General features: G+C 39.5%; 1 long non-coding RNA gene across 1 annotated transcript in view; it reads left to right on the top strand.

The window, feature by feature from the left end:
* Positions 1-3,460: 3,460 nt before the first annotated feature.
* LOC143887611 (uncharacterized) overlaps positions 3,461-20,689 on the top strand; it is a 33,834-nt gene continuing 16,605 nt past the window's right edge. Inside the window, exon 1 of the long non-coding RNA XR_013254303.1 lies at positions 3,461-3,672. This is a non-coding gene — a long non-coding RNA (uncharacterized LOC143887611). The remainder of the gene's footprint in view (positions 3,673-20,689) is intronic.

Here is a 20,689-nt window from a genome sequence, read left to right as displayed (position 1 = left end):
GGAATTTTGGGTGGAATCTCGGGCGGATTATGATACCGCCCGAGGTAGGTGGTATTGTGATACCGGAGCACAATTTAAGCGCAAAATAATGAAGGAGAAAATTTCTCTCCCTTTTGAAGGAGAAATTATCTCTCTAGAATGTAGATAAACTAGAGAAAATTTCTCTCCCTTGATTTGAGGAAGAAAATATATCTCTCTACGAGCCGTTTTCACCAAAGAAGCCTCTTCTTTTTTGCTTTTTCCTTTTTATTTCTAAGCCTATCATATTTTTATTAATTTGAGGGTCACTATATATGCTCTTCGGTCTTATCAGAATGATCTAACCGTTGATCAAATATTCAATTAAAGGATTTTTTTGGTACTAACTATCAGAATGATCATAACTGTTGATCAAAAATTCAATTAAAGGGTTTTTTTAGTACTGTCATTCAATTTGCAATCCATGATTCACCATAAATATATTGGTCAACTAGATCAATGGCTATGATCATCTATATTCATCTCTCTCTCTCACACACCTTCCAAGTGCAAAAAAACTCAAATTGGTACTAAACTCTCGGAAGTCAAAGATGGAAATACTGATTCCTAATTCTATTGTGTACCCAAACAATAGAATAGGAATGACATTCCCTTTACCGAGGGATTTGGAATTGGAATGGAATTTGATGTCGAATCCGATTCTTGATTCCTATAATCCAAACGCACCCTCTATGTATTCCCCTCTATTTATGCCACTAAGCACAAATTCACATTTTCTGAGCTACCTCATTCTCCTTGTTAGCTGAGGTGGATTCTCTGTCAGGCGCAGTTGGCACATTCAAAATTCTGCTCCCATTTTCTTAAGGGTGTCAAGGATCCAGACGGTCCGATGGATCGTCTGAATCCGAACGTTAATGAATGGGATCTAAACATATGAATAGGATCCATGGGCATATTTCGGATCATCAAATCTGCGATCCGAAGAATTTTGGATTGTGTATGGGCACGCCACATATGCCCATTGGGTAGTCACGATCCGAAATGGTTTACAAAAATACCCTCCAACTTTTGTTAATGCTAACCGTTCTATGAAGGGTATTTTGGTCAAAACCTCTCTTATCACTTAATGAATCGGATGGAAATGCGATTTCACTCATTTCAGTCGTTTCATTTTATACTTTCACGAAGGAAAAGAGAGAGGGGTTTTGTTCTTTATGCATCATATTCTTTGATAATAGTTATACATTATACTTGTGTATGTAATTTTGATTAGTTTTATTGTTTATAAGCATTATTATATACATAGATTAAACATACATAAAATTTTAATTTAGTTGAAGAATATGCATAGAGACACACTAATAGTGGACTGCCATTCTATCTCTTTTTAAAAAAATTAATCATTTACTTAGCTTAGTGGGACATAATAGGACACTCCGATTGACGGTCCGAATTAAAATGGATTGTGATCATGACGTGGAAAGTAGGATCCGAAGAACAATCCAACTCCAACCCGACCGATAAAGAATTTGAATGGATCGTGACTGTGACATAGGTGGATCCGACCCGAAGTGGATCTGTTGACACCCCTGCATTTTCTACCCAAATGAAGAGGAAAATGGGATTCCAAATGAGAAAGACTAAGGCCATGTTTGGCAGATATGAAAGTTTTTTCCATGGAATAATGGTTTAACAGGTGGGGACTGGAGAGAGAGAGAGAGAGAGAGAGAGAGAGAGAGAGAGAGAGGAGCGGGTGAGAAGCGTTTGAAAATAGGGAAAAGAAAAACTCTATTCAAAATAGAGTAATCCGATTCTCGACACTTTTGCATAAAAGGCATTTTACTGCTGGCTGTTTGATGCGGAGCTAGATGAAGAAAGTGTCTTGGACAACCATTTAGAGGCCGAATACCTGCTCTGTTTGGTTGCCGGGTTTTTTTTGTTCCTGGGAGTTATGTGGGAGAAAAAAAATACCCTGGGAGATAGGTGGGAAAAAAAGTCCTAGAAGTATCTTGGTAAAATAAAAATCTCATGTTTGGTTGACTGGATTATGGTGGGAAAAAAAAAACCGTTGTTTGGTTGCTTGAACTGTTGGGTAGAAAAAATTTCTTCTCAAGCTTATTTTTGGCTCCTGAGTTTATTTTTGTTCCTCGGGTTATTTTGGGATGGGATGAAAAGGCAATCATTACAAAAGTGGGATTAAAAAATTCACCACACAAGCAATCAGTACAAGAGTGGGATTAAAAAAACCTAGTGCTAAAAGGCAACCAAACATGGGATGGGACCAAAATTTAACTAACTCTTCCTGGGACAAAAATTTAACCGGCAACCAAACGGAGCTAAGAGAACAGACTCACCTGAAGCAATTAAGGAGATCCGAGAGGATTAAGGCACAAAAACAGCAAAATGGAGTCGTCTCAACAATTAACACGGTTCCATATAAGGGTGGACATGGTTCGGTTCGGTTCGATTATGGGCTAAACCCAGAACCGAACCATATATAATCGGTTCCCTGAAATTGGAACCAGAACCGAACCATATATGTATGGAACCGAACCGAACCAGAACCATATATAATCGGTTCAGTTTAGTTCGGTTCGGTTCTGGGTTTACCCAACCTTCACCAATGGCCCTGTAACCCCTGTTTAGTGTTTATATATGAATAATGAATTACACTTGGTTATTCTGTTCAACATGGAACCGAACCCAACACTTGGTTATTCTATTCAACATGAATTACACTCGGTTCGGTTCCAATTACACTTGGTAATTGGAAGATCCTAACTGTCAATCAATAGAATCTCACTTGAAGCTTTAGATCGGATAGCAAGGATCATTTGGTTAGCAGTCCTAGGAAAATCATTTCCATAGAATGATCCTAAACCTCCGATCTATAGAGGTGATACAAGAGTTAGGTTCATTCTATGGAAATGATTTCCGGGGCACAATCAATTTATGTTGTGTCCCAACAAATGAACGGTTTGGATATTCCTATGAAGTGTGCTGTACATTACTTTTTTGAAAATACTAGATTTTAGGGCCACACCCCACACCCTATAAAATCTCGTGGAAATGATATTTCCATCCCCTGCATGAATTAAAACTTATAAGGGGGTGAATTAAAATGGGCGTGGGGTGATTTTATCAAATGAGGAGGTATGGAACTTAAGGACTTAAGGTGAGGGTCGGTTATCGGTTCGGTTTTCGGTTCCGGAATCTCAAACCCAGAACCGAACCGAATTTGCACCGGTTCCCGGATTTCGGAACCGGAACCGAACGATATAGAAATGGAACCGAACCGAACCATATATGCCGGTTCGGTTCGGTTCCTCGGTTCGAACCGGAAACATGTCCACCCCTAGTTCCAGAATAACTAATTTCTGCTCAGGAATGAAGTTTAAGAAAGTAGGACAGAATTGCATTAAAAGAATCACTAGAAAGGTTAGTTCCGTAATTTTCAGTTTCCACCACATAGAATAAGAATCGGGAAAATGGGCAGAAGCGACACTTTTTGAGAACATAAGATTTGAGTCTTTAGGAATTAGAAATTGGGGATCTGAGCTCCAGTTTTCTCCACACAAGGAAGACACAGAGACTAGGAAGATTAGATTATCATTTCTCTTCCAATTGTCTGGTGATTTTCTCTTGTCAACTCTTGCTACCAGCAAGAAGCATTTGCTCATTCACGGAATTTCAGTGAGTTTCCTTTTGTCCTACGATTGGAAAATTTGAAGCTGAATTTCCATCTGTGTTTGTTTTCTTTTATGAATGCAAAGGATTTTTTCCTATTGTGTAGATTGATCTAATTGCATTAGTGGAAGATCAGATGTTTTGCCATTTTCTTTTCTTGTTTCATCAGTAACCAGCTTCTACAGATTCCTCTGATAATAAATGTGCTGGAGTGAAACTTTTGTATGGAAAGTGGTTGTCTAAAAGCCTCAATCAATGCATACGTGTAATCCATACATGTAGTATTGGGGAAGTAGAGTGTGATCCAAAGACACTGTAGCTGTATTCCTTGTAAACTGGATGAGCATTCCGAAGCCTTGAAATACCTATGAATGCTTGGCTTAATTAAAAGAGAAAGTGTAGTTGGGAAATGCCATTGGGCAGCCACATGTCATATTCATTTTGGTGCTAGGTTGATGAATGTAGAATCAGACAAATTCAAAATTGGACCTCTTTCAGTGAATGGAGTTTGATAGAGTCCAGTTGGTTTTGGTGAAATCCAATCTGGTTTTCTGTCCAAAAAAGAGGAGTCTAGAGGAAGAAGAAGAAGAAAATCAGAGGCGGGAAAAGAAAAGAGCAGAGATATGGGAGAATATTTTCTTGTTACCCTTTTCTGATAGAGTGGTCTCTTTATAAGAGAACGTCATCATCAGTTTGTTACATCTATCTGATTAGTTACACACTTCATTAAGGAAGTAATTAACTCTATCCTAACTCTCATTATTGACAATCTAATTCTCCACATAATCCTTCATCCAATGCGGCTTGCTTTTGGCTCGTGCTGCTCTGTTATACCCCTGCTCTGAATCAGTTGAATTACGTGGCTGCTCTGTAAGTGTATCATTGCCTACCCCTTGAAAATCAACCTTGTCCTCAAGGTGTAAATGGGGAAAATCAGTTTGGAGTGACTTAATATCTTCCCACGAAGTATCCTCGGGTAGTAACCCTGTCCACTGAACTGGCACCTGTTGAACAGCCTTATTATCTCGTAAGATAGTTCGTGTGCTGAGAATTCCCAAAGGTGAAATGAGGGGCTGATTGGCGACACTTTGGGATGGTAAGTCACAAACAACATTTGGAGTAGGACCATAATACTGCTTGAGCAGGGAAATTTGAAAAACAGGGTGAATGCCATTACCATCTGGAAGTTTCAATTTGTATGCAACATTACTCACCTTGGACTCAATTTCGTATGGTCCGTAAAACCGTTTACTCAATTTCTGGGAAGATCTTGTAGCAACAGAAAGTTGTCTATATGGTTGAAGCTTTAAGAGGACCCAACTACCAACCTCCAATTGTTTATCAGTGCGTTTCTGATCAGCCAAAGACTTCATTCGTGATTGAGCGCGAATAAGATTAGTTTTGAGCCAAGTCAGAATAGTATCTCTTTGTGTCAGTTCTTCATCGGCGGCTTCTACTCGAGAGGATCCTTGCATATATGAAGGAATTGTCGGAGGCTGTCAGCCATAAACTGCTTCATATGGTGTCATTTTAATGGCACTGTGAAATGAAGTGTTATATGAATATTCGGCCCATAGCAAGGACGCCTGCCAATGTTTAGGATTGTCTTGAGAGAATGCATGCAGATATTGCTCAAGGCAGCGATTTAACACCACAGATTGACCATCCGTTTGTGGTTGATATGCAGATGACATGGTAAGAGTGGTGCCGCTTAATTTCCATATCTCTGACCAAAACTTTCTAGTGAAGATTGGGTCCCTGCCTGATACAATTGTTTTTGGTATGCCATGGAGCTTGACAGCGATGTCAGTGAAGAGCCTTGCTACTTTAACAGCAGTATAAGAGGAAGGAAGTGCTCCAAAATGGGCATATTTTGAAAGCCGATCAATGACCACCAAGATGACAGTGACTCCATTTGAAGGGGGTAAGCCATTGATGAAGTCCATCGCAATGTCTTCCCAAATTTGTTGTGGAACTGGCAGTGGTTGTAGCAATCCCATCGGCGGAGAGGTGGAGTACTTAGTCTATTGACAAATAAGGCATTGCCTGACGAATTGTTTGACATCATTTCTCATGGTGAGCCAAAAAAAACTTGCCGAGATTCGAATGATGGTTCTTAAAACACCCATGTGACCACCCTGAGGTGAATTATGAAATTCCTTCAGAAGCTGGAACTGTAGTGGTGAGTTTGAGCCGATGAACAATCTATGATTATGAAGGATGAAACCGTTTCGAAGTGAAAATGCCGAAGAAGCTTTTCCTTGTTCAATTTCAGCTTGTTTTGCTCGCAGTTCAGAATCAATATTGTTTTCCAACTGAAGTTGGCTGGTGATGTCAAAAATTGGGCTGGACAATGCCATTAATTGGGACAAACTTGAATGTGGCTTTGAATCTGGTAAACTTTCCTCGATTCTGGAGAGAGCATCTGCCGCGATATTGTCCTTTCCCGATTTGTACACGATTGCATAATTGTAACCCAGTAACTTACAAAGGTATTGTTGTTGTGCAGGAGTCTGAATTACCTGAGCCATCAGATTTTTTAAACTGCGATGGTCGGTATAAATGGTGAATTTTCGGCCCAACAGATATTGACGCCATTTTTTAACACTGCTTCAGTGATGGCAAATAATTCTTTGACATAGGCAGAGGCAAGGGACATCGTAGGTGACATCTTTTTGCTAAAGTAACAAATAGGATGTTTCTCCTGCATCAACACGGCTCCGATGGCGATACTTGAAGCGTCTGTTTCTAAAACAAATTCCTTGGAAAAATCTGGTAAGGCCAATACAGGGACCTGGGTCAACAATGATTTCAGAGAATCGAAAGCAGATTGGGCCTCTGGGTTCCAGGAAAAAGTATTCTTTTAAAGTAGATTAGTTAAGGGAGAAGTCACCGTAGCATAATGCTTCACAAACCTGCGATAATACCCTGTGAGCCCCAAGAACCCACGCAATTGTTTCAGAGTTACGGGTGGTGGCCACTCGAGCATAACTTGGACTTTATTTGGATCGGGTTGGACTCCATTGCCTGATACCAAATGGCCCAAATAGTCTATTTGGGCTTGACAGAACTGACATTTAGTCAATTTAGCAAAAAACTTATTTGTGGCCAGACAGTCCATAACAACGAGAGACTCTCCAGTCCCGATTAAAACTTTGAAAGGAGAGATTGGAATTATTGGCCAATTCAATGAGTTTACTACTCTTTCCCTTACAAAAGTATGAGTGGAGCCACTATCAATTAGCACATGGAGGGAACGATTAGAGCTTACCCCTGTAACGTGAATAGTACTCGGAGTTTGTTGTCCAACGAGGGCGTTAAAGCTAATTTCGGCAGATTTTTCCCATGGTGTGTCATCTTGAACCTCCGGTACTGGATCGTCGATGTTGATATCAGCCACATGATCGAATTCATCATCAATGGCAGCCATATGATATAATCTTTTACGACAATCATGTCCGGGACTATACTTCTCATCACAGAAGTAACAAATCCCTTTGTCTCGTTTGGACCGCATTTCCTCCTTTGTTAATTGTCGCGTGCGAACTGGAAGTTGACGCAATGGCGAGTTCGTAAGGGGTTTTAGTGGTGGAATTGCAGGTGTGGGTAATAAACCTAAACCACTACCCACTGGTTTAGTCCACGGTGGTTTCCATGATTTCTTCATGTCGTCATACTTTTGTTCATATATCCTTGCTAAGGACATAGCTTGGATAAGGGAACTTGGTTGTAAAACCATTAGTTCACGTTTGAGATTTGGTTTTAGACCCGAAATAAAGAAACTGGTAAGGAATGATTCGGGTAAGCCAGTAACCTTGGTGGAGAGCTCCTCGAATCGTAATTGATAGTCCTCGACGGAGGTGATCTGATGGATTTTCGCGAGTTTGCCTTTGTGATCCACATACAACGAAGGACCAAATCGCAATTGGATAGCATCAAGAAATCCTTTCCAGGAATTGAGGAGGTTATTAGATTTCGCCCATTGGAACCAAGAAAGGGCAGGGCCTTCAAGGTGGAAAGAACTGATAAGCAGTCGTTGATCCTCAGGGGTAGAATAATAGTTGAAAAACTGTTCTACCTTGACTGACCAACTGATTGGATCGGAACCATCAAACTGAGGAACATCCATAAGAATAAATTTGCTAAAATTTGGGGAAATTGGAACAATACCATCATCCGAATTACTGGCAGAGTGATCGTCTCCCGTAGGGCGAAGAGAGGCAGAAGACGGTGGTCGAACTTGTAATTGCTTGATCATGTTGACGAGTTCGTCATGCTGTTGAGTCTGAGTTAATCGTAACTCATTGAGCTGTTGTTGATGGAGCTTGAGCTGCTCATCGATCATTGCTTGTGCTCGAGTATTCTCCGCCATGATCGTGGAAGTGAATCAATGAAAGCACCAATGATAGAGTCCAGTTGGTTTTGGTGAAATCCAATCTGGTTTTCTGTCCAAAACAGAGGAGTCTAGAGGAAGAAGAAGAAGAAAATCAGAGGCGGGAAAAGAAAAGAGCAGAGATATGAGAGAATATTTTCTTGTTACCCTTTTCTGATAGAGTGGTCTCTTTATAAGAGAACGTCATCATCAGTTTGTTACATCTATCTGATTAGTTACACACTTCATTAAGGAAGTAATTAACTCTATCCTAACTCTCATTATTGACAATCTAATTCTCCACATAATCCTTCATCCAATGCGGCTTGCTTTTGGCTCGTGCTGCTCTGTTATACCCCTGCTCTGAATCAGTTGAATTACGTGGCTGCTCTGTAAGTGTATCAGAGTTAATGCTATACCCGAGTATATTTTGTTTAGAATCCATCGGGCCAGTTCAATGGTTGTTGATTTCTTGAATTAATTTTCAAGAGTACTCTGTTTGGAGCCTGATATAAGCTCAAGATATATTGTTGGTCTTCTTAGTGTACAGGGATAAGAAGATCTCCTTGAAATTGATAAAATAAAGGGCTTGGATATTTTAGTGATACAACAATTGAATGTCCTTTGAGTTCAGAATATTGATCAACTACAGACACCTTGAATTTTCAATTCTAAACTAGAGGACTCCATCAGCCTATTTCTATAACAGTTGACAAGGACGGCTATACAAATTGTGATTCTTAAATTCTCCAATAATTGGTTGTTGCTTCATCATACTACTGAGTTTTGTTGCTGATCTCTTCTTTACATTACCAACTACAGCTTGTAATCAGATTATTTTCCAATATTTCAACACAAATTACTTGAATCCCAATTTGCAGGAGCCTATTGTGAAGAGATTCACGACCACCACCAGACTAGGCTGCGTCAAACTTGGTATCAGAGCCAAGATCCAGGAGGTGCGAGTAAGCGAAGGATCCACTGGAGGAGGAGGGGGGGGGGGGGGGGGTTGTTGGTGAACGACCGTTGATCAGCCAGGTTGCTTCCCCGCATGAATTCTACCAGGCGATGAACCATCTCCTCAATCTTCTGATGTATCCAGGAAGCCTTGTGGTTTGGCCCCATGGCTCGACCGGGGCGCATATGTCTGTATGGGACTTGACGCAGTGTCAGATTGACTTCACCAATCTCTTCTGGAGCGGTGACGACGACAAGGTCAGCGAGAAGGAGATCTCTCCGGTGACGAGGATGACGATATGAGGATGCTGAACGATCCCTCCAACGACGGGGATGAGGATCTGAAGACATCGACCGGACTCTCTTACGACGAGGGTGATGGTCAGAAGAGATCGAGAGGTACTCCTATTCTGGAGGCCTTTCCTCTTGCCGTGCTGTTTCTCTCCCTCGTTGTGCGGACCAGTCGTCCAGTCATGCCTTGGCTGTTGATTGTTCAGTCAAAATCCTGAACTGATCAACCAGCGCTGTGATTTGTTGAGTGAGCATGTTAAATTGCTCTACTGTGGGAATGGCGGCTTAAGGTGGGCGGTCTTGCTAAACCATGGGTTGGCACTCCGGCGGTGGAGGAACAACTATTTTTTATGCTATATGTTGCCTGGATGACTGTTCAAGACTTCAAGGGGCTGATCTTGTCTCCTGAGTGGAGTTCGTGTGAGCGCTTTTTTGGGTAGCCATGCTCAGATTTCCAGAGACCTTTTGTATCGTGGTCCCACGGATGATGCTAATCTGTTCCAGCCCAAATTTGGAAACTGCTGAGATGGCTCTGAAGGTGATAAAGAGCTACTTGCGTACGAGCAAACAATCAGAAGACCACCCGGAGTTTGTTCCCCGAGAAGGTCCTCCGATGCTTAAGTCAATGACCGACAACAAATATGTAAGGAGGGAAGCAAGAGAGAACGAATTTTGGAGTATTCCACACTCAAAATTTCGTTTAGCCCTCTATCATTTATAGAAAATAGAGTTTTGGTTTCATAAATCCTTGTTTCTCTCTCCCAATTCCAATCAAATTGAGAAACCAGCTTGAATTGAGACTCCTCGAGTGAATGGGATTCTCCCAAACTTCCAAGGTTGTGTGGGGACACTCAAGATACATGGGAGAATGTGTATGGATGCCTCTCTCCAGCCCTTGTGGCCTTATCTCATAAGAGTTGGTGTTGGAAACAAATTACTTGCTTTGTAGATCCTGCAATTTAGCAATTCTTATCCAACAAGGAGTTTGAGTGCAACTCAAAGTCCTTGAGCAATTTCTCTTTTCCCCAGCTCTCCAACTGATTTAGGAGTGTCGTGGGCCCCACAAACCGTATCCAAATGTGTAGTCCTATCCCAATTCCGTTCTAATTCAGCAACTTTTGCAAAAACGGTTTCAGAATAATTATCCTCATTTGGATTACACATTATTATGCTTATTATTAATCAAATTAATAATACATAATAATATATAAGAATTAAATAATTAATTAACAATTTAATTAATTAATAACTCACATCCAATGTGAGTCATTTTGGCTCCAATTTGTCTTCAAAAAATTCTCTTATTTTTTCTTATTACTTACTTTACAAAGACATGTATATACACATATATCAACATATATATATATATATATATATATATATATATAAATATATAAATACATAATTAACATCCGCATTAATCTAACAGATGATATCCGTCCGTACAATTACATAAATGTGGAATCCTGATCCGTTTGGATATTATCGGGTCATTCGAGTTATGAGTGGGATCGTCGCAGGGATCCGACGGTCGATCCTGCAAAACCCTATGGTGGGCCCCACTGCGATCTCACTCTGTAGTTAAACTACACTCGCATTAGGTTAGTAGCCTTCATCGAGATGTGTGACCGTCAGATCATCTTACCCCTAATCACATCATGTATGTGCAAGTCCTTTCTTCGTAACTACATCTACTGAGTCGAGTCATACGGGAGGTGGACACTATTTACCCCCTTGGGGCCCACTCTTGGTATACCATTTTGGTCAAGCGTTGTTCGGCCTCTAAATGCATTTGTAAAATCCTTTGAAAACAATTCAATGTTTCATAAAACTTTCCGATAAATACTTTATCAAATCCGCCTGGCCAGGCTATTTAATAGGCCTACCACTCTGACAACATTGTAGATGCCAATCCCTAAATTTTAGGACGAAGAATCCTTTGTTGAGTATCACTATTGGCCTTGAAGGTTTGCTCTAGGATATAGCTCTATCTGAATGTGACTCTAAAATAGAATCACAATAAGATAGACTAAAACCCTAGAACGGGCCGACAAACCAATAAGATCCCTCAGGTCTAAGGACTTGTGAAGGGTCCTGTCTGGAGGAACAACTTTATACTTTCTTGTCCACAAGTTGTTCTTTATTTGATCCTGTGGACCCCGATCTGAGGAGGCGACGAGGAACGAGTCCCCCGTCGGTCCTTTAGATCTCCACATAAAGGAGAGCTCTACCAAGGAACTCTCGAAACAAAACACCCTATGACGATATGTGAGATATGATTGTGATATTATAAATAACAGCAAGTGCACGGATCGTGTGTAGATACGGGTCAAACTCAGGGAAGAGCTTATTGTGATTTCTACCCTTATACTACTTAGAAATAACCTTATGATATATTGTTGCCTCGAATGGACTAAGGATTTCCGTGGACTACAACCTCGGATCCAACAATATATTTAAGTTTATAAACTAAATAGGCATTGGTCGAAAACAATGAAAAAACGATTACCAACATAATCCTTATATTTAGGCAAAGTGAACCGATAAAGGATTTCTTTTAATTATCTAACCTAATTAGAAAATCAAAATCTAAAGCCTAAATTGATTAAAGTTTTGGTTGGAAAAACTACTCTAAAGTGAATTGAAATTCTATTAAAAAAGTAATTGAAAATCTAATTGAAACCTTAATTCAAATTAAAAGATTACTTAGGGTTAGAATCCACCATGGTTTTGGATTGGATTATTAAACAAACCAATTTTTGATTGTATTGAATCGCATAATTGATAGTTTTGTCTATGTGAGATAAGATCAAAGGATGTTATTTTTCATGAGTAATCTATCAACTATACTATCCAATTTTATTGAATATATAAGTATTTATAGTGTTTATCCGTAATTACTCATCCGAAAGGGAAAAGCCAATGGCATGAGGGATCCAACAATTACAAATCTTTATATATGTTATTTTTTTACTCCATGGAATTTAATCGAAAACCTTTCTCCTTCCCCATGGTTTCATCTAAACCCTAAGTAGGTTGGATTTAGTTACGCATAGCGAAGGGGAAAGAAGCAAAAATAGAGAAGATAGAGAAGAGAATTGCCATTAAAGAACTTAGAAAGGAAAGAAACAAAGAGAACTATTCTTTAATTGAACTTGAAAACAAAAATACATCAAATTGAAATTGAAATAAAAGACAAAAATGAAGAAAACTTATTTTTTTTCTCCTTCAATGGTTGAATCCTTGTCCTTCTTCAACCCTTGATCTCTCCTTGGATTGAATCTTGGATGGTTGGATCAAAGAGAGAAAGGGATTCCTCTCGTCGATTCGAGTCCAACGGATCCGACAACTCGCGAATCGGAGCTAAAACGAAGAAGTTATGGTCCGTTGAAGTTTTAAAAAATAAAAAAACTGCGAAGACGCGACGAGACGAGACAAGACTAAAAATTCAAGAAGATGGGAGAGAGTTCAAGAGAGATAGATATATAGGATTTTGGGTGAGAAGGGTTGCTAAATTAAGGGATTGAAAAAGATGTAAGGTGGAGATTAAAAAGCTAATCTTAGTAAGCAAATGAAAGGACAAGATTAAGGCTTGAATGGGCTTTCTATATCTCTTCTAAAAAACACATGGGTTACTTTCCTATTTTTCCTCTTTCCAAAGTTGCGTACAAAACTTTCCTATTTTTTCTCTTTCCAAAGTTGTGTACAAAACCTTCCAAGTATATCCTCAAGCAACTTTCTAAATGTTAGAAAGAAAATAATTGAAAGTTTCCAAGTTGAGGGATATGTGCATGAAACGACCAAGTTGTCCCTATCTTTCGAATAAATTGCAGAAATGCCACTATTATTTGCAAATGACAAATCTACCACTCCTTTGTAATACACATAAACAATTAATAATTTCCTTCTCCCCTCTTTATTTCTAAGGAACGATCCAAGCCATCCATTTGACGGTCCACTTGTAAATTAATTGCACCCACAAACCATTCCAATGAGATGATCCAAACCGTTGAATTTATGGCTCTCAATGTAAATTTCGGATTTACTAAAGGTCGCACCCTTTGAACCATCTTTATGGGCTAATCTAGACCATTCAATCGACGGTCAACAAATGTGAATTAATTGCACTTCCAAAGCGTTTCCAAGGGCCAATCCTAACCAACCAATTGATGAGCTATAAAATAATCTGAACCCTTCAAATGATGGGCCACAATGGTGGCAATCCCATGGTTGTTCTCACACTTGAATTTTTTCTTGGAATTTCATCTTTTTAGCTCCATTTTCTGTGAAAATCCATAAATAACCCTGAAACACCAAAAACAAAGAAAATACCTTAGTAGTACCACTCTAAACATAGAATATGCATGATTTTCCCACTTACAATTCACACATAAATGTGCTCATCAGATTCCCCCATACTTTTAGCTTTACTTGTCCTTCAGCAAACAAAAAGAAAATAAACAAAACAAAAAACTACCTAACTCACTTTCGTAGGAATCACGATTACATGTAGCACGTTCAACAAGCCTTTAAACCCCTAGGTTACCCTAGTGGACGAGTTTTGTCTTGTGAGTGTTTGTAGTGAATTTACACACAAAATTCTAAAAATAAATTTTTCTAAAAATAAAACTTTCTTTTACAAATCCTCAATATAGAATAAAGCCAAATATTTTCAATCCATTTGCTTTGATAATTTAACTCAAAATAGAACAACTAGGATACCCCCATACTTGAATTTTGTCATCTCATCCTAAATTGGGAAATTCGACTCATATCTTAATTAAAGAATCCTCTTTCTTATGTTTCACACTTTAGTCCCTATAGATTGGATTCTTGTTTCATCTATGCCATAAACTTGATAAAAAAGTACACTTATATGGTTCCACCATTCTTTCCACTTTTCCCTATACATACTAAGAATTGAAACTCAATTTTTATCCTCTACTGCCTTTGGCGTGAATGACATACAGGGCATGCACATAACACCTAGGTTACTAAGCAGTGTCAGACTAATCTTTCGAATTTTGCATATATCAAAGACATTGATGCATATGAGTTCAATCTTACTTTTGATCATGTGCAATGCTTTGAATTATTAAGCTTTCTAATTGACTCATGAAACGAGTTTTCAGCCAATTGCTCTCAAGCCAGTTGGCTTTAAGGAATTAGGTGTAAACACCCATCGAATTTACTTGCTCAAGTAAAAAAGGCTGCAAGTTAAAACTATGATCAAAAAGTACTTTTCAAAAGAAAAAATTCTATAATTTTCACCTTTCTTTTTTCACTTTACGATATAAAATCCAACTTTCTATTTTCCTTTCCTAATCAAATCTTTTATAAACAAGATTCCAAAAGAAAACAAATATATAAATAGAAAGTATTCTTTCTAATGTTTCAAATTTCAAAATTAAAATATAGACTAATTTCCTTTCTTAAAACAAGAAAATAAATTTCTTTCTAGAAATAGCTAGTTATTTCTATCTTAAGAAAATACCAAAAACAAAGAAAAGAGAAATATCATACTTTAAACTATAGAAAAGACTTACAAAAAGAAAAGTTTTCAAAAGACTAACTTGAATTATGCACTGTCCTCAATGCATTGAAAAAGAAAAAGAAAAATAAGGACAATGAAAAAGAGAGAGGGGCATACCTTACCTATTTAAGAAGAATTCTTCCAAATAAGATTTTGGTAACTCAACAAAGGACTTCAATCTTAGTAAATGAAACTTGTCATTCCAAGTAGAGTCCTTATTTTCTTTAAAAAAATTAATTAACTCTTCCTCTTGGGTCGAGTTTAAGTCCATTTTGATTTTCACAGGAGATGTGCAATTCTTTTCCAAATATGCTTTTCTTAAATTTGAATGCCAAGGCTTCAAATTTAACTGTGGGGCCTTTTTGGGTGGTGGCTTGGGAAGGGGCGGAGATAGGGATCCTCCAAATTTTATTTGTTGGATGCTAAAGTCATCAGAAAAGGAGTCCCCTATATCTCTTGCATCCTCCAAGCATTCTTCATCTAGACCTTTAAATCCTGCATCCAAAATATTTTCACAGTTAGTCTCAGAAGAAGAGTGCAACATATTAATTTCTTCTTGAAAATTAGGTTGCTTACCTAATCTAAAAACATTAAAGTCCATGGAAGCATTTCCAAAAGTTAATTTCATTAAGCCATTTCTGCAATTAATTAAGGTGTTGTTAGTAGCAAGGAAAGGCCTACCAAGAATGATAGGAATGTGATCCTTGATATTAGCAACGGGCTCAGTTTCTAGCACAATGAAATCTACAGGAAATAACAACTCTCATACTTTAACTAGGACATCTTCAACCATCCCTTTGGGTTTCTTGACTGATCTATCTGCCAACTGAAGAGTGACGGTGGTGGGTTTGAGGTCTCCTAATCCTAATTGTTTAAAAACAGAAAAAGGTAATAAATTCACGCTGGCCCCTAAATCTAGAAGAGCATGATTAATATGAGTATTTCTAATAGTGCATGCAATGGTAGGACATCCGGGTCCTTATACTTAGTCACCATCTGTTGAAACAAGATGGAACTAATGTTTGCAGCCAAGAATGCCTTCTTGGGTACATTAGACTGGCGCTTTTGAGTGCACAAGTCTTTTAAAACTTTGGCATAAGTCGGGACTTGGGAAATCGTATCTAACAATGGAATATTAAGGTGCACTTGTTTAAACATATTTAAAATTTTCTCAGTAATAGACTCCTTATTATTAGCAAGTCTCATTGGAAAAGGAGCCTTGGGCACATATTCTTTCTCAAGTGGAGAATCTATCTGCTCTTCACTTACCTTTTCGGGTTCCGCAGTTGAACCAGTGTGAGTGTAATCTTTACTTACCTCTTCGGTTGTCTCTTGATGATCCTTAGAGGGTTCGGATCTGACCTCTTCCTTGTGATAATCTCTACCACTCTTTAAAGCATATACGGTATTGCATTGGTTGGAGGGCTCTTGAGGCGGCGAAATTGGTTGAATGGCATTCAACAAATTTGGCGGTACCTGTTGATTCACATTCACATTCAAGTTCCTTGGATTAGGAACGGGTTGACTTGGCATCTTCCCCTTTTTCCTCTCATGCAAAGCCATGGCAAGTTGGGAGATTTGCTTCTCCATGTTATGTTGGCTTGTCATGAAGGTACTTGTGAGAGGTTTTATGCTCTTCTCCAAAGAAGCTATTTGGGTTAATTCCCCTTCTTTTTGAAAACCCGGTGGTTGTTGATTTGAAACAAATATTTAAAATTGAATTTTGAAAGGATGGGGTGTGGCTAGGGGTGGCCGAACATAAGTGGGAGGGAAGGTGGGCCTAGGTTGGCCGAATTGGCCTTAGTCTTGGAAATTGGTTGGCCCACCTTGGTAGCCCCCTTGGCTCCAAGAGAAATTGGGATGATTTCTTCATCCTGGATTGTAAGTACTACTATATGGATCATTGGAAAATATAGCACCCACATTTTCATTAGAATTACCAAACTTTGAAACATTTGGGCATTCATCCATGACATGGTCCGTGGCTTGGCACAAATTGCACATAGGGACTTTGTGTGATTTGATTTACTTGTGCGGGTCCCTTTATAACTATAGCTTCTAGTCTTTTGATTAAACTGTTTAATTGGGCCTTCTTAGCCACGGTATCCTCAATAAAGAATCCCTTAGTTGATGTGGCTCTTTCACTTTCTTGAGTGGATTCCCACTCATGTGTCTTTTCTGCCAATTCAAACAAGAACTTCCAAGCTTTGTCTTCATCCGTATAGGATGTGAATCCCGTAGGGCACATGGACTCTAAAAGTTGTTTAGTTTGAAAATCAATGCTATCATATATAATTTGGCACAAGTGCTACGTATCTAATCCGTGGTGAAGGCATTCTTGAAGTAGATATTTGAATCTCTTCATAAACTTTGAAAAAGACAATAAATCACAAGAATAAGAAATCGTAGTCCTACGATAGCAAAATAGAGAGAAAAGAAGAAAACTCCAAGAGTGGATCTCTTCTCTCTTAATTCATTAATTGATAATCAAAACAGAAGTGCCATTACATGTCTCATCCACTCTCTTTTATAGATTAAGAGGGATTCTAAAAATGGTATCTCATACAAGCAAAAAGAAACATTTAAAGCTGGCACCTTATTAAAGGCAACATAAATATAAAAAGTAAACTCAATCCTAAATGACCTTATTTAGCTATGCATGGAATGAACATATTCCTTATTTGGCCATACACAAAATAGAAATAAATCTATCCTAATTAGCATGCAGGAAAATAGAAAGAAATCTGTCCTAATTGATACGCAGGGGAATGGAAATAAATATGATTCCATTGGCAGGCATGGAAATGGAAAGTCTCAAGGTTGTTTGCCTTTGCGCCTAAGCTTGCTCCTTAGCACTTTGTGGTGGGCCCACATCTGGTCCATGTCATCGATGATGGCATGGGCCCTATCACATGGTCTGATCGATACTTGGCTTTGACAATCATGTCTTCGACGTATACCTCTACTTCCTTGTGAATCAAGTCATGAAAGAGGGTAGTTGCAGCCCTTTGATACGTTGCACCAGCATTTTTGAGACCGAATGGCATCACCCTGTAGCAATAGGTTCCCCACTACGTAGTGAACGCTGTCTTGGTCTTGTCTTCTGGAGCCATCTTTATTTGGTTGTACGCCGAGAAACCATCCATAAAGGAGAAAGGCATGACCTGCCGTGGTATTGACGAGAACGTCAATGTGGGGCAAGGGAAAGTCATCATTTGGACTAGCTTTATTTAGATCTCTGAAATCGACTCAGGAACGTACTCTTCCATCCTTCTTAGGTACTGGGACAATGTTTGCTAACCACTCGGGATATGTGACAACCTCTAGAAATCCTTCTTTCAACTGGTTTTCTACTTCGTCTTTGATTTTGAGGAGCCATTTAGGTCTCATTTTTCTGAGCTTTTATTTCTTCGGCTTAGCTTCCGGGTAGAGAGGGATATGATGTTGGACAATGTCCTCACTTAATCCTTGCATATCCTTGTATGACCAGGCAAAGACTTCTTTGAATTCTTTTAACAATTTGATTAATTCTGCACACTCTTCAGGGGATAAGGTTTTGCCAATCTTAATCTCCTGGGGGAGGGATTCAACGCTTATGTTAATAGTTTCAAACTCATCTTCTAATGGTTTTGCTCGACGTTGCTCCCTTCATTCGATTAGTTTTTTAATCTCGAGGGAAGTTTCGTCAGCATCCTCGTATGAGGAGGTTTGTTCGATATTATTTAAAGCATTAGTTTCAATATTATCAAGAGACAAAGGCGAGTACAGAGAAAGTTCTTTGATTGATTCAAAAGATACATCGGAAGAACTGACTGACGCGCCTTCTTCAGGCTCAATTACATTTGAAACATTTTCAGAAGATGAGTGAGAATCAGAAACAGAGTCTGACTCAGAGGATGAGAAATCTGTATCCGAAGGGATAACTGTAGTGAGGAGTGGGATGAAGGTGTCTGTCCAGTTGGAGAGCTCTGAACTGCCAGCATTAGTAATCATACTTTGAGGAGAGAACAGCTGAACAGATTCCCTAATCATGCAGACTGTCAGAGGGTCTCCTTGGAACATTGATCGCATCAGTACCGGTTCAAGGTAATCTGCCCAATCAAACCCCAAAGTCTCTGCATGCCTGTACTGTTTTCATCACCAAATGTCATCTTCTTCACCTGGCCAACCTGTAGCAAAGAAAATCTGAAACCCAGGAACTCGTTCGCCCGTGATGGGATGTGTAGACCACTCTGGGAAACCATAGTAAAGGAAATCTTCGCCTTCTCCGCAAAATTGACCATTCAGGGTTTGCTTGATTTCTGGCATAAGCATGACCTCACCAGTTTTTGTGTATGACCTTCTTCGGGCTAGACTGCGGTACATATCGTGTTCCTCCTGATATGTGTTGTGATAACCCAAACCAGTTGTGCCGATGTTGGAGGGAAACTGCAGATCATTGAACCGGACTACTCCTTGCTGATATCGTCCTAATCCCATTCCAGGAATGTATACATTAATTTGAGCATAGTGGACACAATTGGATTGATATCGTGAGGGAGTGAAACCAATTCTTTCTTGGCTTGTTCCCAGCTGATATGGGTGACGTCGAGGTGGAACCCATTGAGGTAAACACTACCTTCGGCTGACTTGCCATGGGGATCAGATAAGATAGCACCAACTTCTAAGTCTTCGTCACCTCGAACTGTGATAACTCTACTACCTTTCATGAATTTGAGCTTTTGATGCAGAGAAGGAGGGATGACTTGATGTCAAGTACTTGGAATTCGACATCGAAGGTTTCACCGGCCATAAAGATAGCAGTAGACAGAGTTCCAACTATATCTCGTCCGGAGTTATCATAAGCCATGATGCCTTGATTAGATGGGGTGAAGTCACTGGGACTGAAACCAATAGCTGTGGCCATGCTCAGTGGACAGATGTTCAAGGCCGAACCATTGTCCACGAGTACTGTAGGTACCTTCTTCTGATTACATAGCACAGTAACAAGGAGAGGCTTGGAATGGTTTTTTCCTTCGAGGGTCAGATCTTGGTCTGAAAATGAAAGAGCCGTAGAGGCTCTGACTGCTGCAACCAAATTGGTGAGCTGCTCGGGTGTAGTGTCTTTTGACACTTGAGAAGTCTGCAAGCTTTTGAGGAGGACCCCTCTGTGCTTAAGGGAAACCATTAATAGCCCCCATAATGAGATATCTACCTGGGTTTTACTGAGCTGCCTGATGATGTTCAGATCTTCCTGATCAACTTATGTGCCAACGACCTTTCATTTGACAATGTCGACCTGATCGTCCGTCCTGAGCTCTAGGGATTTGTAATTCTACCACCCCTGGTGAGATGTCCTACTTCTGAGGTCTCAAGATTACTGACTTCGAGATCTTCTAATGACAGCACGAAGGGAGTTTCATCTATTCTAGCTTCAACTAGATCTAGGACATAAGGTTCTTCATCGTAGTCTGCGCAAATGGCAAGAGGGCATGGTTCCTCTTCCCCAATTTCTCGTATGTAATTATTATTATCAGTTCCCCATGGATAGGGTTCGATAGTGCAAATTAGGGACGAGAAATCGATTTATGGAGATTTGGTGAAGATAGCAATGGTAGTGGGAGACAAAGGATTATGATTTGGAAGATGATTGGTGTTGACATTTGGCCCAAACGGGAGGATGAACTGTTTTTCGTCTAGAAGGTCTTAGAAGGCATGTTTCAGAGCGAGACATCTATCAGTTTGGTGTCCCTTACCTTGATGGTACTCGCAGTATTCTCTGTTGTTCCAGGTTCTGGGTAGAGGATTGGGGGGTAAACAGGGTGCAAGTAGAAATATTTTTTGGCTTGAAGAAGTAATTTCATGTTGGTGGTGGGGGTAGCTAGTCAGGG

The sequence above is a fragment of the Tasmannia lanceolata genome, unplaced genomic scaffold, assembly GCF_043159265.1.
Source record: "Tasmannia lanceolata isolate RefF3 unplaced genomic scaffold, GAP_Taslan_0.1 ptg000012l, whole genome shotgun sequence".
Classification (NCBI taxonomy): domain Eukaryota; kingdom Viridiplantae; phylum Streptophyta; class Magnoliopsida; order Canellales; family Winteraceae; genus Tasmannia; species Tasmannia lanceolata.
Note: the sequence above shows the minus strand (reverse complement) of the source record. Positions and strands in the feature narration are given on the sequence as shown.